Genomic DNA, 16,641 nt, shown 5'->3' on the forward strand with positions numbered 1-16,641 from the left:
GGATCGAGCCCCACATCGGGCTCTCTGCTCAGCAGCTCTCTGCCTGCCTCTTTGCCTATTTGTGATCTCTGTCTGTCAAATAAATAATAAAATTAAAAAAAAAATGGAAGGACTAGGCAGAAGAGAATAGGGACAGAGGAGGGTCACAAGGAAAATGAAGCAAAGAATGAACATCTGAAACAGAATCCGGGCCTGTTAAATGCACTCTAGTGCTGTGCTATCCAGGAGGGTAGCCATTAGCTACAGGGAACGGTTTACATTTAAAGTAATACAAATTAAATAAAAAATTCAGTTCCTCAGTCACATTAGTCACATTTCAAGGGTTCAATAGCCACATGCTACCATATTGGACAGTTCATCCCTAGAGTACTCTAGGTGCCAAACCAAGAAAGATAGGATTTTAGCGCATTTGTTTTTCCTTTGCTTTCCTTCAAGACCCAGCCCAAATAGCGATTCTTCTGGAAATTTCCTCCCCGCTTGGTCTGTAACTGTATGCTAGAGACAGTAGAGCATTTTGAGCTATCGGTTCTTGGTGAAAATGCATAGATCTAGATGGGACTTAGCATGGAGATCCTACACAGTTATTTGCCAATCCTTAACTCAAATGTGGCTCTTTTTCTATTTGGGGAAGGCAACCTCCTTGACAAAGCAATCGGTTTCGGGACTGAGATATGTGGAGCAGGAGAGAAGAAGGAAGGGAATACTGGCTCAGTCAGCCAGATCTGCCGAATCCATCTCTGCAGCTATGAAAAATCATTTGTAAAAAAGCTTTTGACCTCCCGTCCCCAAATATTACCTAGGCCATCTTGGCCAGGCAGTCAAGAAGTTGAAGTCAAGTTGATGCAAGATATCTTGTCATCTTACCTGCGGGCCCTCACTAAATTTTCAGTGTGCCTTCTTTCTTTTTTAATTTCCTGTGCCAGAAGCTCTTAGACTTCTTCATAATAAGGTCTATCAATCCTACCTCCTCAATCTCTCTAGGATCTGTCCCTTCCTTCAGAACCCTCAGTTAATTTATCTTCTCTCTCCTTTCCTACCCAGCCCCCACACTGTCACCTAAATGCTCTAAGAACCTTACCTGACCATGACATTGTCCTCCCTAAAATCCTTCAGTGGCTGCCATGACATCATAAAGGCCTGCTCCTTGGGCCCTCACAAGCCTTCTGGTTTCAGGTCTTTCCACTCCCTGACAGGAGCACATACTCTGGCCTTCCCATTACCCAGAACCCAAGTGTCCTTCCACAGCTCTGTGACTTTGTATAGGGAGCTTCCCCTATCTGCAATGCCTCTTCTTTTCCCCTGGGGAATTTCTACACCCCCTGTTAAGGTTCTGTTTGAACCTCATCTCCTCTGAGAAGTCGAACCAGAGCCTCAGACAGACTGAAGTGATCCATCGGCTAAGCCCAAACACCGCTCAGGCTTTGGGCATAACACGCCTTGTGTATGACACTCATGAGTTTGTTTCTCCCACTAATCTGTGAGGTCTCTGGGGAAGGCAGTGCATCTGACTCATCTCTTATCCCCAGTGGCAAGCGCAGGGCCTGATGCATCACAAACATTTACTAAATGCCTCTTAAAGGGAACAACAGTCTGGGCCATTAGGAGGCTCCACTGTGACTGAAAACCCAGGACTACTCTGTGTGGGCTGCTACTGCTGGGCTCCTCAGGGGTCCATAGAGGCCTGTGGACAGGTGGCCCTGGTAGTCGAGGTTGTGGGGAGGAGCAAGAAGACCACTGCCAGCCTCCCCGCACACTAGCCCTCCCCCATCCCCACCCCAGGCAGCCAGCGCTGGGACCAGCACAAGCCCGTTCCTTGTTTTTTATGCAAAAGCCCAGGATCCCTGGGTGAATGCTCTTACAGGGTCTGTGGGTCACTCTATGAAAAGAATGAGGAGCAAGGGTGAGAAGCTTCTTGGGGGAACAGAGAGGGATGGAACACTTCCCCTCTTGCACAGCATGGGGGGATGTCACTGGTGAGGGAATACAGGAGGGAAAGTAACACTGTCATGTTTTTAAAAGTGCGCCGCACCTCAGGGTTACCAAGACACTCCCACTTCTCCTGTCTTCTTTCGCCTGTTCTCCACGCGGAGGGCAGGCAGAAGAGATCTGGGGTGGTTATTTATCGACACGGTAACTAATAGCCAGAGAGGTCACACTTTTGAGCAGAGGCCCCTAAAAAGGAAACGACTTTCCCAGGGTCATGAAGTAACAATCAGAACTATAACAAATGGGGGTTACTTAAAAATCATCTCTGGTTTCTTTAACCAAGTGCTTAAAAACAGGAACGTTTTCTAGTAAACTGAGTCTATAGAGGGTTTCCAGACATTTCTTTGGAAATGGGACCAGATGATATTAAAGATTTCTTCCAGCTATGAGATTCTGTGAAATTTAGTGTATACTGTGCCCCAGGTTCATGTAACTTCATTAAGCACAATTCTGAGCTCCCTCGTAAATCCCAAAATAAATAGCTCACCCTCCCTGTCTGGCATCCCTGTCTGACTTATCCAGAAGTCTCATGCTGGTACTTATTTATTCCACCCCCTGGCCATCAATCTCTTCTTTCCACTCCTTCTACTCCCCACAACATAACAACTCTATTACTTGATCAATGCTTCACTTCCTCCGTCAGAGATAACCAGGATTTAGAGCTAGAGGCGTAGCTTCTATATAAGACTAGAAAGCAGAACTGTCATCATGTATTATTGAGATCTTAATTTAATTCCCATTAAAGGGGAATTAAACTGACTGGATTAGTGCAGTTCCACTCTATTCTTTCCTCTCAGAGAGATGACTAAATCCATTTCAGTGTCATATTTGGTAGTGGGATATGGGAATGGAGGTTTCCAGAAGTCAGAGTAGGTGTGTGGTTTTCTAGAAAGTAAAGTCTGCCTTCAGGGGATGGACCAATGAAGTTATTTATGTTCTGTCTGACAAGCTTCTCCCCAGTCTCCCTGTATGAGAAAGAAGTATTATACACCCATCTGGACTGGGTAAAAACAGCAGCTAATAGCAGTTCTGTGCAAATAGATACCCTATTTATCTTCTGATCCAAGAGTCCAGGCTCTACCCGCTGTACCACACGCTGTTCGGGGTGGTAGTCATTCCTTTGAGTTAATGTTTCCTGAGAGGTGAAGTGCAATGTCCAACTTTAATGATAAAGGCTATATCAATAGTAACACATGACCTCCTATTTCAGATAGAAGAATTATGGGCCATTCTGGGTGTTGCTGGCAGTCTTAGAGGATGGCTCTTCTGTCTGGGTTGGTTTTAGTGTCTCTCTTGATTACCAAGAACATTCTGCCACTTACTTTAAGAATAAAATGTGCTGGGGCGCCTGGGTGGCTCAGTGGATTAAGCCGCTGCCTTCCGCTCAGGTCATGATCTCAGGGTCCTGGGATCGAGCCCCGCATCCGGCTCTCTGCTCGAGCCCCGCATCCGGCTCTCTGCTCGAGCCCCGCATCCGGCTCTCTGCTCGAGCCCCGCATCGGGCTCTCTGCTCGAGCCCCGCATCCGGCTCTCTGCTCGAGCCCCGCATCCGGCTCTCTGCTCCGCAGGGAGCCTGCTTCCCTCTCTCTCTGCCTGCCTCTCTGCCTACTTGTGATCTCTCTCTGTCAAATAAATAAATAAAATCTTTAAAAAAAAAAGAATAAAATGTGCTTCTTGCTGATGGGAGAGATTGGAGGGTTCTCTACAAAGGCTGGGCCAGGCCAGCCACCGTCTTCTATCCCCGTGGAGTGTCAGACATTGTTATGTGACTCCCACACCGGTGTCTCTCATGGCTGACCAAGGCTGGTTTCCTTAAAACGAGGAAAGAGTACTAACAAGAAAGGGTGACAAGACAACACATAAAGAAGCACAAAGGAAGTCTTCATCCCCGAGTTGAACTTGCCCAGGCTATGGCTGATAAAATCAGATCGGTGCATATAACGGAACTCCATCTGTTAAAGGCGCTCACAGCCACCTAAGAGAACGCCAGGCAAGAAAAGACCCTGGCAAGACATTTTCTGCCTGCCAGAGTAACTCCTTCTCTTCCTTTCCCAACCTGGCTAAAAACACAACCAACATGTCCCTAAACGCGCGCGCGCACACACACACACACACACACACACAAGCCTACCATTTGTTGAGCAGATTGTGACAGAATATCAATTAGCTAAGTGTTTGGTATGCAAACATCCCCAGTGCTAACTCACCATAGGAGGGCTTGCGGGGAGGAGGAACAGAGAGTGTCGGTAAATGAGGGAGGAAGGCTGGCTGCCTCGAAAGAAAGTGCTGGAGCCAAAGCTCTGACTTCATTGGCAGGTGAGAATGGTGCAATTGCCATAGATATCCACTTAGTGGCAGCAGTTCTAGCCAGAGCCCCTCTACCCCAACTGGTTCAGGTGATGACTATTTACTGAAAGCACACCTGAGCGGGGCCCTCTGAGTGGGGGTGGGCAGCAGCGTCGTGGCCTGCGGAACCATTCAGAAGGTTGCAGTTCGTCAGCAGAGGTCCCTTTTGGGCAGGGAATGATCTAGGTTACTTTAACTATAAATTCCAAGTCGGGGGGATAGAATCTGCTGGAAGCAGGGATTTGAAACTTCCAAATAAACGGAACTAAAGCATCATGTTAGGTTTTTTTTTAAAGATTTTATTTATTTGGGGGCGCCTGGGTGGCTCAGTGGATTGAGCCGCTGCCTTCGGCTCAGGTCATGATCTCAGGGTCGTGGGATCGAGCCCCGCATCGGGCTCTCTGCTCCGCAGGGAGCCTGCTTCCTCCTCTCTCTCTGCCTGCCTCTCTGCCTGCTTGAAATCTCTGTCTGTCAAATAAATAAATAAAATCTTTAAAAAAAAAGATTTTATTTATTTGGCAGAGAGAGAGATCACAAGTAGGCAGAGAGGCAGGCAGAGAGAGAGGGGGAAGCAGGCTCCCCGCTGAACAGAGAGCCAACGTGGGGCTCGTAGGAGCCTGAGATCATGACCAGAACCGAAGGCAGAGGCTTAACCCACTGAGCCACCCATGCGCCCCAATATGTTAGTTTCTAGAGTATGTTCATTGCCAGAATTGCTAAAACTCCAGGGGATGAAGAAATAGCAAAAATAGGAGAGGCTAGTGTTCAACTAGAGATGTTTTTTTTTAGAGCTGCTTTTTTTTTTTTTTTAAGATTTATTTTATTTGACAGATAGAGATTACAAGTAGGCAGAGAGAGAGAGAGGAGGAAGCAGGCTCCCAGCCAAGCAGAGAGCCCGATGCGGGGCTCGATCCCAGGACCCTGGGATCATGACCTGAGCTGAAGGCAGAGGCTTTAACCCCCTGAGCCACCCAGGCGCCCCTCAACTAGAGATGTTAATGAGAGTTGCTGATATGAGTAATAGTGAGTCGGTAGCAGACCAGGGAGTGAAGTGAGTCTTTTGCTCTGTCCCTTCTGAGTTATAAACCAGCCACCGCAAAGGGCAGTTTGGTTTTCAGATGGATTTGGACATGATCTAGAACTTTTGTAAAATGAGAAGTTTCATTGATTAATTACATAGGCCAGCATTTCCCAGATGTGGTGTGCATTCCACTTGGGGAAGTGCAGATAATTAGATGAAATGTTTTTTTATTTTAATAGCTTGGTATTTACTTTAATGTGCCTTGGATGAAATAGAATTTATTACAGCACAAACCTGTGACTGGTTTTATATCACAATGGTGATATATGTTTATCACAATGGTGATATAAAATTTCCGTTTGAAACACTTTTAGTAAAGATCTGACTCTTGATCTCAACTCAGGTCTTGATCTCAGGGTGGTGAGTTTAAGCCCCACCTTGGTCTCCACATGGGGCCTGGAGCCTACTTTTAAAAAAAATGTTTGAAATGCTTTCATTAAAAATAAGTTTATCTGAAGAAAAAATATTAAGCAAATAATAATATAGAAGATGTTATTACAAGAACCTGGCAAAAGTAACAAGTAGGGAATGTAAACAATTGGAAAGTTTGGGAAATACACTTTAAACAAGGGAATGAAATGGATTGACTTGTAGATAGGAGAATTCAGAACACCAGACCAGTAAAGGGAAAACGGTAGAACTCTTAAAGGATCCAGGTTCCAGTTCTAACCGCCACTAAGCCTGTGTGACACTGGCCTCTCTCTGGATCTCCACTCCCTAACCTTGAAAATAACTCTAACGCCTTGCTCAGCTTTACTATTTAGTGGTTCTATTAGATTATGAGCAATCAGAATAACAACCAGCGTATTAAGGTCATCTGTGAGCTGAATGTTTTCCATAATTTTTCATTTTAAATTTCCGTAATCATGAGAGGTAGGTGTCATGATACCCATTCCATGTACAAGGGGATCAAGGGTGGGAGGTTTTAAGTAACTTTCCCTAGGTTGTACACCGATGGGAATAACCTTAGATCAGACTCCCGAGCCTGTGTTTTTTGCTCTTAGCCTTGCTGTGCTGCAATAGTTAGTTCCTATTCAACCTTCAAAACTAAGCTCAAGATCATCTATTCAAAGAAGTCCTTCTCTTTTCACTTTGGCTAGTGTCCCTCGTCCATGTTCTCTTACTGTTCTATGTATGCTGTGTTTTGTTAATTTGCCTTTGTATCCCCAACACCCTGCATTGTTTTGGGCAGAATAAAGAGTCAACAAATGTTGAAAAGAGGAGAAGTATAAGGGAGAGGGAAAAGGAGAAGCCAGGAGAGGGAGGGGATTGGAAAAGAAAATGTATTACTATCTTATTTTATTCAATATGAAAGAAGTCGACTTGAGAGGTAAGAGAACAAGGTAATTAACCATATGGTCTTCTAGATCCAGCTGGGACACCTGGGTGGCTCAGTTGGTTTAGCGTCTGCTTTCAGCTCTGGTCATTGTCTCAGGGTCCTGGGATCGAGTCCCACATTGGGCTCCCTGCTCAGCGAGGAGTCTGCTTCTCCCTCTCCCTCTGCCGCTCCCCCTGCTTGTGCACTCACTCCCTCTCTCTTACAAATAAATAAATAAAATTTTTAAAAAATCTCTAGATCCAAACCACCCAGCTGGGCCACTTACTAGGTGGTTGATTTATGGCACAGGGTCATTCATGCCTCTTCTTCAGTTTCTTCATCTGTAAAACAAGGATATCAATACTTACTTACCTTAAAGGAAGTTGCAGAGACCAAATGAATTCTATATAAAGTGTTTAGAATAATGCCTGGTATATGATAAGCAGGTGCTCAATAAATATTTGTTATTGTTATTATTATTATTATTATTGTGAAATGACTAAAAGTGGAAAAAACCCACTAGTATAAAGTGAAAAAAAAACCCATGACACTATTACATACATATAAAACCTCTTCATTTTCCCAAATCAGCTTGTTGACCAATGCAGATTCATTCCATGGCAGTTCAAATAAGAATTATAGTCGTGGTGCACAGTGTAATATCCTTATCTTTCCACTTCTATGGCAATAGAATTAGTACTCCATATCTACTCTCAGAGCATTTGGAAATATCAATATTAAAATGACCACACTGTGTCATATTCTAATTCAGATTTGCTTGTTATCTCTCACTCTCAATCAGACTGAGATTCTTGGGGAAAAGGACTCTTTTTTTTAAGTTTTTTTTTTTTATTATTTTATTTATTTGACAGAGAGAAATCACAAGTAGGCAGAGAGGCAGGCAGAGAGAGAGGAGGAAGCAGGCTTCCGGCGGAGCAGAGAGCAGGATGCGGGGCTCAATCCCAGGACCCTGAGATCATGACCTGAGCCGAAGGCAGAGGCTTTAACCCACTGAGCCACCCAGGCACCCGGGGAAAAGGACTCTTGTTTGATTCTTCTCCGTGTCACCAATTCTCCGTGAAGAGCCTGGCAGTAAATGTTCGTTATGTGTTTGCCAAATGAATATTGTAAAAAAGATGTATACATGTGAACAATAAAATTAAAACTATTACGTGGTATTTACAATACAAGAAGCTCACCTTAAGTGTGATTACAGTTTGGAAAGAGAGATCACTTCTAGGTACAAAGAGGTAGTAGAACAGAATGGTCAATCTGAACTTTAAAGACAGACTGCCTTGGTTTTAAGCCCTAAGTCTAGCACTAATGCGCTTAGATGATCTTGGGATATAACCTAATCTCTTTAAACCAGTAATGTCCTGGGGCGCCTGGGTGGCTCAGTGGGTTAAAGCCTCTGCCTTTGGCTCAGGTCATGATCCCAGGGTGCTGGGATCGAGCCCCACATCCCTGCTCGGCAGGGAGCCTGCTTCCCCCTCTCTCTCTGTGCCTGCCTCTCTGCCTACTTGTGATTTCTGTCTGTCAAATAAATAAAATCTTTAAACAAACAAACCAGTAATGTCCTTATCAGTGAAACAGATAATATTAGCTGGACAGACTGAATGAGATAATGTATATGAAATATTAGGTACTATTATGTGTCTGTAGAGTGACTAACATCTCCTCCTCCTCATCATCATCATCACCATCATCATCACTGTCATCAAAGGCTTTGTGATGGAGGCGCTCACTACCTGGATGGGCAGACACAAGGAAAGAACACTGAACAGCCAGGAGGTGTGAATAAAGGTACTGTGGGTGTTAGAAAGAGCCAAGGCCAAACAGAGAGGACCAATGGCACTGCTTAATTAGAATATTGGGTATTTTCGGGAAAGGAATGGGAAGGAAGATCCGGAAGTTTGCTTTAAGGGCCAGGCTGAGAAATTAAGTCTTTATCCTGAAATTATTACTGAGACTTGACAGTACTGTACACAAGGTAGTGACCAGTTCAGAGTGAGCCATAAGGGGAATGTTCTGGCTATTTCTGCAGGACAGTCTGGGGATAGTGAGGGAAAATGGAAACAGATAATCCACTAGGAAGCTTTTCCAGTACTTGAGTGAGAAGGTGAGGTCCCTCTCTGGGATGGTGGCATGGGGAAGGATAAGTGGGAATAAACATGTGGGACACTGGGAAGAAGAAACTCATGGAAATGTGTCCCCCTGGATGTGAGAAGGAGTGAGGAGGCAGAGGGGAAGACAGTTGTGAAGATTTACAACTAGATGACTAGGAGCATGGCGCTATTGTTCTGACAGAAAGAAAACAAAGAGGAAAGTGGCCTGAGAGGGCAGATAGATTTGGGTTTTGTTATGCTAAGTTGGACGTGCAGTGGGATATCTGTAATGAATGACATACAAGAGACACTTGAAAACTTGAGCTTAGAACTCAGACTGATATTTATTTAGAAAATATATGCACAGAGGCAATAGCAGAAGGTCTACAGTTGCCTCAACCACCTAAGAAGGGTGGAAGTATACAGAGAAAAGATCAGGGAGTCATCCTTGGGAAATACCTCCCACATTGCGGGGAGTGAAAGAGAAGCCTGTGAGGAAGGATGAGGAAGAGGGAGAGAGGTGAAAAATATATCCTCACAGATGCCAAGAGCCAGAGCAGGTTTCAAGGAGGGTGGAAGTTCTGGGAGGGGTTGTGAGCAAGTCTCTCTCTCTCAGAGGTAGAACTGCAGAGGGGCCACTGGACTTGGCCGCCAGGCATCACTGATGAGAGAACGAAATGTGGAAAGAAAAACTAGACGGCAGGTGTGAAGGAAGGAAGAAGGGGTGTGGGGAAAAGAAGGTCAACTGAGTATGGTAGGAGTTCAAGAAGTTGGGGAAAGAAAGAAAGATGGCGGCTAGGGTGGGAGCAGAATTGTTCTTCCCCAGACAAATGACCACTCATGGTTCATTGGGAGGTACTTATTCGTCTATACAGTAAGAAGAAGAAAGAAACATTGGTGGAGGAGGCCAGAGGAGGACCTTTACCACAAACTAGATTGAAAGGCAGGTTGCCGCCGTTCTAGAACCGTAAACCATGTTATCACTTAGGAGTCCTGCAGCATCTGGTTAAGCAGAGACAGAACTCATTTATCATGTATCCACAGACCATGAGAGAGGGAAACCAGAAACTCTCCATCTCCACTTAGGAAAACAAAGTTTGATCCACTCTTTGAAAAGAATTCGAAAGCTTTGGAAAGGTATCTTAGCAAGGAAGGAACACTAGGAAAAGTAAGGGCATGATATCTTCCCTTTTGTGACTTGTGTGCCCAAATGCACTCTAGGAAAATGCCTAGGTGCATCACTAGACCACTCCAACAATACCATGAACACCTACCATGTTTAGGACACTCCTATCCGCACAGTGCTTTTCATTCTACAAAAAGCTCTCAAGATTGGTTTTGTCCACCACAGAATCCAAGTGAAGTTTTACTTTTCCTGTTTTACAAGCGAAAAAGCTGAGGATTAGCAAGAACGCAGCAATTTCCCCCCAAATTACACTGCTGGGGAGTGGTACTACTACATACCCTTTGCTCTTTTTCCTGCACATTCTCAAATACCACTCTCCTGGTCCTCACAGTATGATGCTCTGGATATGGCATGACAAACCACAGTGTAGCAGGACTCTGATCTCCCTGGTGTGGAGGCTCTATAATTATCAGTATAGCCTGAAACAACATTAGCTTTGGAGCACTTGTACCAGATCATGTTTTGTTTTTTTGTTTTTTTTTTTAAAGACACATTTATTCAGCGTCAGGATCAGACTATTACATTTAGCAACCAACAGCATGGGTGCAAAAAAAAAAACTACATTAAAACACTTTGTTGGAATGCTTTACACTTTACACAGAACAGAAACTAAAATAACCTGTTATACAAATAGTCTTGAATGCAGTCCTAGAGTTTTTTGCCCATACACATGGGTATTGTCTAAAACATGTCTTCTTTGTAGCAGATAGGCCTTGCCACCTATCTGGTGAACTGCTTGGCTGAGTTCACAAATCTGTTGTAACCTGTAGCTTCCCTGTCACTTCTCTGGCTCTCCTGTCCTGCTAAGCATTGTTTCCTGGCAGTAATTAAAACCTTCTTCCACTGCCGTAGCTACTGCTCCTGCTGGAACCACCATAGCCACCTTGGTTTCATGGTTTGGCAAAGGATTGGCCTGTACCACCAATTCTGGAGTCTTCTGCCTCCAAAATTTCCTCCTTTCATGGGTCCAAAATTTGAGGATTGATTGTTCTAATTGCCAATCATTATAGCTTCCATCACCTCCAAACTTGCATCCGTTATAGCCATCCCCACTGGCACCATATCCACCACTACCTCGCCTGCCACCAGAGCCACCTTGACCACTGAAGTTCCCTCCATGACCAAAGTTGTCATTCCCACCAAAACCACCTCCACGACCACCACCGAAGTTTCCAGAACCACTTCGACCTCTTTGGCTGGATGAAGCACTAGCCATTTCTTGCTGAGATAGGGCTTTCCTTACTTGACAGTTGGGGCCATTTACAGTATGGGATTTTTGAATGACAGTCTTATCTACACAGTTATGGTCATCAAATGTTACAAAAGCAAAACCCCTCTTTTTGCCACTGCCTCGGTCAGTCATGATCTCAATCACTTTGATTTTTCCATACCTTTCAAAATAATCTCTTAGATGATGTGCTTCAGTGTCTTCTTTAATGTCACCAACAGAAGTCTTTTTCACAGTTAAGTGAGCACCAGGTCTTTGAGAATCTTCTTTGGAGACAGCCCTCTTTGCTTCCACAACTCTTCCATCTCCTTTGTGTGGCCTTGCATTCATGGCGGCCCCCACCTCCTCCACAGGTGCCTACATGACAAACCCAAAGCCTCTGGAGCACTTGGTGTTTGGATTTCTCATTACTACACAGTCCGTAAGTGCTCCCCATTGCTCAAAATGGCTCCTCAGAGTCTCATTGGTTGTTTCAAAGCTCAGAACTCCAAAGAAGAGCTTCCACAGCTCTTCAGGCTCCTTGGGAGACGCTGACTTAGACATGATGGCGGTGGGAATGGAATTTTAACGATGTGTACTCGGTGGCATCCGTGAACAGAAAAGCTCAGACCATGTTTTTGACAAGATAGTACCTCATGTGCCCTTCTCACCCCCATCATAAGAGCCCTAGGGCAGAAGTTCTTAGCCATGTTTCCTTCCTCCCCACACCCACACGGTTCAATCAGCCTTCTGAAAAGCATGAACAGGGCCTCAATATTTAAACTTGCTCCAGATGGGTCAGGAGGTGGAAAAGCCATCCTCTCCCTCAATAACTGGTTTGGTCTTGTAGGAGGAAGACCGGACTCAGAGGCTGAAGGCCCAGGTTCCAGATTTACTCTAGCTCTGTGACCCGAAATCACTCGATACTTAGCACTAGTGTTTTGATCTGAAAAATGACCATAATTATTTTATGTCTACTGCATGGATCCTGTGAAACACTTGTGAAAGTAGGGAAGGCCCTGTGCTGGGTTTAATGTTCTGCTGTGGTTGGCTTGAAATTCTTTTTCTTTTTTTTTTTTTAAGATTTTATTTTTATTTTTTGAGAGAGAGAGAGAGAGAGTGTGTGTGTGTGTGTGTGCGTGTGCACATGAGCAGGAAGAGGGGCAAAGGGACAAGCAGACTCTCCGCTGAGCCTGGAGCCTGACATGGGGCTTGATCCCAGGACCCTCAGATCCTGACTGATCCACCCTAGAACCCCTCGATTGGAAATTCTTAATTTTTGTAGGAGGAGCAATTCCTCTTCGTTGTGCACTGGGAAATGCACATCATGTAGCTTTGTCCTGCCTATACCACCTCTCTGGGCTCCAGTCTGTAATGAATTGAATTGTTAGGAAATAGACAACCCTCAATCCTTCTTCTACTCTACCTATTAGCTAAATTTGACAAAACTGATCACTCCCTCCTCCTCTTTCTTTTAAAAAAATTTTTTAAGACTTTTTAAAAAATTTATTTGACAGAGATAGAGAGCACAAGGAGGCAGAGAGGCAGGCAGAGAGAGAGGGGGAAGCAGGCTCCCCGCTGAGCAGAGAACCTGATGTGGGGCTTGATCCTAGGACCCTGAGATCATGACCTGAACCAAAGGCAGCAGCTTAACCCACTGAGCCGCCCAGGTGCCCCCACTCCCTCCTCCTTGAAACATCTTTTCCAAGTGACCTCTGGGACAGTACACTTTTCTGGTTTTCCTCTGTTTTGCTGGCTGTTCCTTTGCTGTTTTCTCCCTGATCTGTTCACACGTTACCAAACTAAACTCATCATCTCTAGTAATCCTGCTCCTCCCAGCCTTCCTCGCGTATTAACGGTAACTCCATCATTCCAGGTGCTCAGACCAAAACCCTTGTCTTTATCTTTGACTCTCTCTCACTCCATATCCAGTTTGGAAGCTGCTCCAGAATCTGGTCTCTTCACCACTCCCATCACAGATCAAAGCTTAATCATAGCTCACTTGGATTATTACAAGACCCTTCTAACTGGTCTCCCTGCTTCTGCCTCTTCCCCTGTCGATAAGAGTCTGTTCTCCACACAGTAGTCAGAAGAATCCTTTAAATATATGTCAGATCATATCAGTCTTCTCTTCAAAGCCATCCAATGACTCTCCATCTCAATCGGAGTAGAAATCCCTACAAGGAGCAACAAACTTACTCCTCCGAACCTACTTCCTGCCACTGCAGACCATTTGCCCGTGTCCCTTTGCCTGGAATACCCTCCCAGCTATCAGCCTGGCTGGCCCCTCACCTTTTCAGTTCTGCTCAACTGTCATGCTATCAGGGTGTCTGGGTGGCTTAGTCGTTAAGCACCTGCCTTTGGCTCAGGTCATCCTGAGATCAAGCCCCACACTGGACTCCCTACTTGGCCTGGAAGCCTGCTTCTCCCTCTCCCTCTCCCTCTGCTTGTGTTTCCTCTCTCACTGTCTCTAACAAATAAATAAAATTTTTTAAAAGATTAAAAAAAAAAACAAAAAACAGGGGCGCCTGGGGTGGCTCAGTGGAAGGCTCTGCCTTCAGCTCAGGTCATGATCCCAGGGTCCTGGGATGGAGACCCACATCGGGTTCTCTGCTCAGTGGGGAGCCTGCTTCCCCTTCTTTCTCTGTCTGCCTCTCTGCCTACTTGTGATCTCTCTCTCTGTCAAATAAATAAATAAAATCTTAAAAACGAAACAATAAAAACTGTCACTACCCATAGCCTTCCCTGACCATCCTATTTACATAGCAGCGGGCATCAACCTCCCCCCTCATTCTTTAGCCTATTGTTCCATGCTCAGTTTTCTCCAAAACACTCATCACCATCTGATATTTTACATTTTTAAAAAATTTGCTTAGTATTTATCTCTCCCCATTAGACTATAGGCTCTATTCAGACAGGGGTTTTTGTCTTTTAGCTGCCATATCTCCAGAACATAGGACGGTGCCAGTGAGTGACACCAGGCAGAGTTCTGGAACAGACGATGAGATTACTATTATTAAGTCACAGCCACTACAGGTCCTCTGAGTATATAAAGTGCCTTCACAGGCTGCAAGCCCTGCATACAGGAGCGTGGGCATTTATGGGGGTGCTCTCACTAGATTATACCGTGGGGATGGAAAGGGGAGTCAGGAGAGGTAACTACCCACCCCACCCCCAAGAGTCTGACCCTTGGAGAGAGGTTTCATGTGTGTTTATATGCAAATAACTCTAGAACCAGGCAGCATTTGTTTAAAAAATAGCCAGCCTTTAATGGCTAACATCTCACATTCTGATAATGACCCCCGAGTTTTCTACAGAGAGAAGGGACAATGAACTATGGCTTCGGAACTTCCTGTGTGGCTACTTCTGTCCCAGACAAGTTCCTGCTCTGGCCTGCTTATCACATCAAAGACACCTTGCCTGACTTCCAATCTAGTTTACTCCAAGGTCCCTCCACTGGCCCCCTCCACCCAGTATTGGCCCTACTACTGTTAACTTGAGACCTCGCCCTCTCATAGTCCCTCTGCTGTCTGCTTCTAGATACAGGGAACATGAGGCAGGAGTGGAACTAACTTAGGAAAGCTGCAGCAGACCAAAGAATCTATTATTTCCTTACAATAAGGATGTGTATGACTTTCTGGAGCGTACGGTGCCCAGAATTCAGGGACTACATCCATCGGTCTTTGCGTCCTGACAGTCTTGGTCAACATTTGGCACAGTATACGGCATTCCCTAAGGTTTACCAAATCACTGAACTGAACGTAATAAGCCCTGAGTCAAGATCATTCTCATTAAGAAGTCCTTCTGCCTCTTCTGTAAGGTACCGCAGAGACATATGATAAGGTTATTTTACTGAGCTCTCATAACAAACAACTAGTAAGAATTAAAGCATCTCAAATAAAGGGACCAATATTTAAGATGCCAGTTTTAAATGATAAACTTTATCATTTACTTTATACTACTTCAAAATTTTTTATTTTTTAAATTATGTTCAGTTAACCAACATATTACTCTAAAATTTTTAAAGTTACTTCAATTTGTATTTGATTTCTTTAAGCCCTATATCTGAAAATCCAAAAATGATCAAGATGCAAATTGCAAATTACACCTTCCATTCCTTCCAGGACTCCTTTGTAGAGACAGTCTTTGAGGTTATGAGTTTTTAGATATTTTCTGATGAGAAAGACTGGAAAATTTAGGAATGTAAAGCTAAAGCATTAGGATCTGGTGACTGAAAACCACATTAATTCTGGGTGCTGGGTATATATGGGTGTTTGTTATATGATTCTCAATATTTTCCAGTGTGTTTGGAAAAAAAAAACAAAACTTGCTTCTCTCATCTGCTCATACATTTTCATACCCAGACAAGATCAAGCCTGAAAAAGATAAGCTGTCTTATAATCAGTAAGAGGTGCTGTTGGCAATAAGTAAGAACATTTGGGGCAGGTAAATCATTCCCTCCTTGGCTCTTAGTTTATCCATATATCAAATGGGGGAGGGAACTAGATGGTTTTGGGGGCCCTTCTACTTCCAATGCCATAAGAATTTAGAAAAGCAGGGGGCACCTATTCACATTTTAAAAGTTTTCTCTTTATAAAGGATTCTTTCCAGATTTCCTGCATTTCTTTAGTGCATTTAAAACTATGTCTTGGGAGGTACCTGGGTGGCTCAGCCAGTAAGTGTCCGACTTCGGCTCAGGTCATGATCTCCGGGCCCTGGGATTGAGTCCTGTATTTGGCTCCCTGCTCAGCAGGGAGTCTGCTTCTCCCTCTGACTCTTACTTCACTTGTACTCTCTCTCACTCTCTCAAATAAATAAATAAATAATAAAGTCTTTGAAAAACAACAACAACAATGACTTGGTTTACCAAAATCTGGTTAATATATTTTTAATATTAATAAAAGCAGCTAATACTTGGTAGCAAGTTCAATATGCTGGGCACATAGAAAATGTTTTATACAGAGTATTTGATTTAATCTTCCCAATAACACCATGAGATAGATACCGATATTGTCCCCGTGTGTAGCTAGGTCAGTTGGCTCCCAGGTTATTTAACTGGCCTGAGCAACACTGTAGTTCAAACTCGCTTCAGTGCAATCTGTGACTCTAGAATACTGTTAATCCCGCAATTCTCAGTCGGGCTGCTCACATCCGGGTGTGTTCAGTCGTCCTTCCTACTTGAACAGCTTCCTTGCCTTCTCAAATGGGGTAACTGACGGAGCATGGAGTAATTCCTTTGGTTCCAACTTAATTTCTGTGGCATAACACGGTCATATTTTCATTAAGAGATTCTTTTTGACATTTCCTGGACAAGTAACAGTGGATTTCACTAGTTACCTTGAGTCACTGGAGAATGATCAGGTGAACAGAGAAGAGTTCAGATTTGCTTCAGTTTCCTAATTTCATTCTTTT

The 16,641-nt window shown here is 44.3% G+C and overlaps 1 pseudogene; it reads right to left on the reverse strand.

The window, feature by feature from the left end:
• Positions 1 to 9,231: 9,231 nt before the first annotated feature.
• LOC123952564 lies at positions 9,232 to 11,748 on the reverse strand (annotated as a pseudogene).
• Positions 11,749 to 16,641: the final 4,893 nt, after the last annotated feature.

The sequence above is a fragment of the Meles meles genome, chromosome 11 (genome assembly GCF_922984935.1).
Source record: "Meles meles chromosome 11, mMelMel3.1 paternal haplotype, whole genome shotgun sequence".
NCBI lineage: Eukaryota > Metazoa > Chordata > Mammalia > Carnivora > Mustelidae > Meles > Meles meles.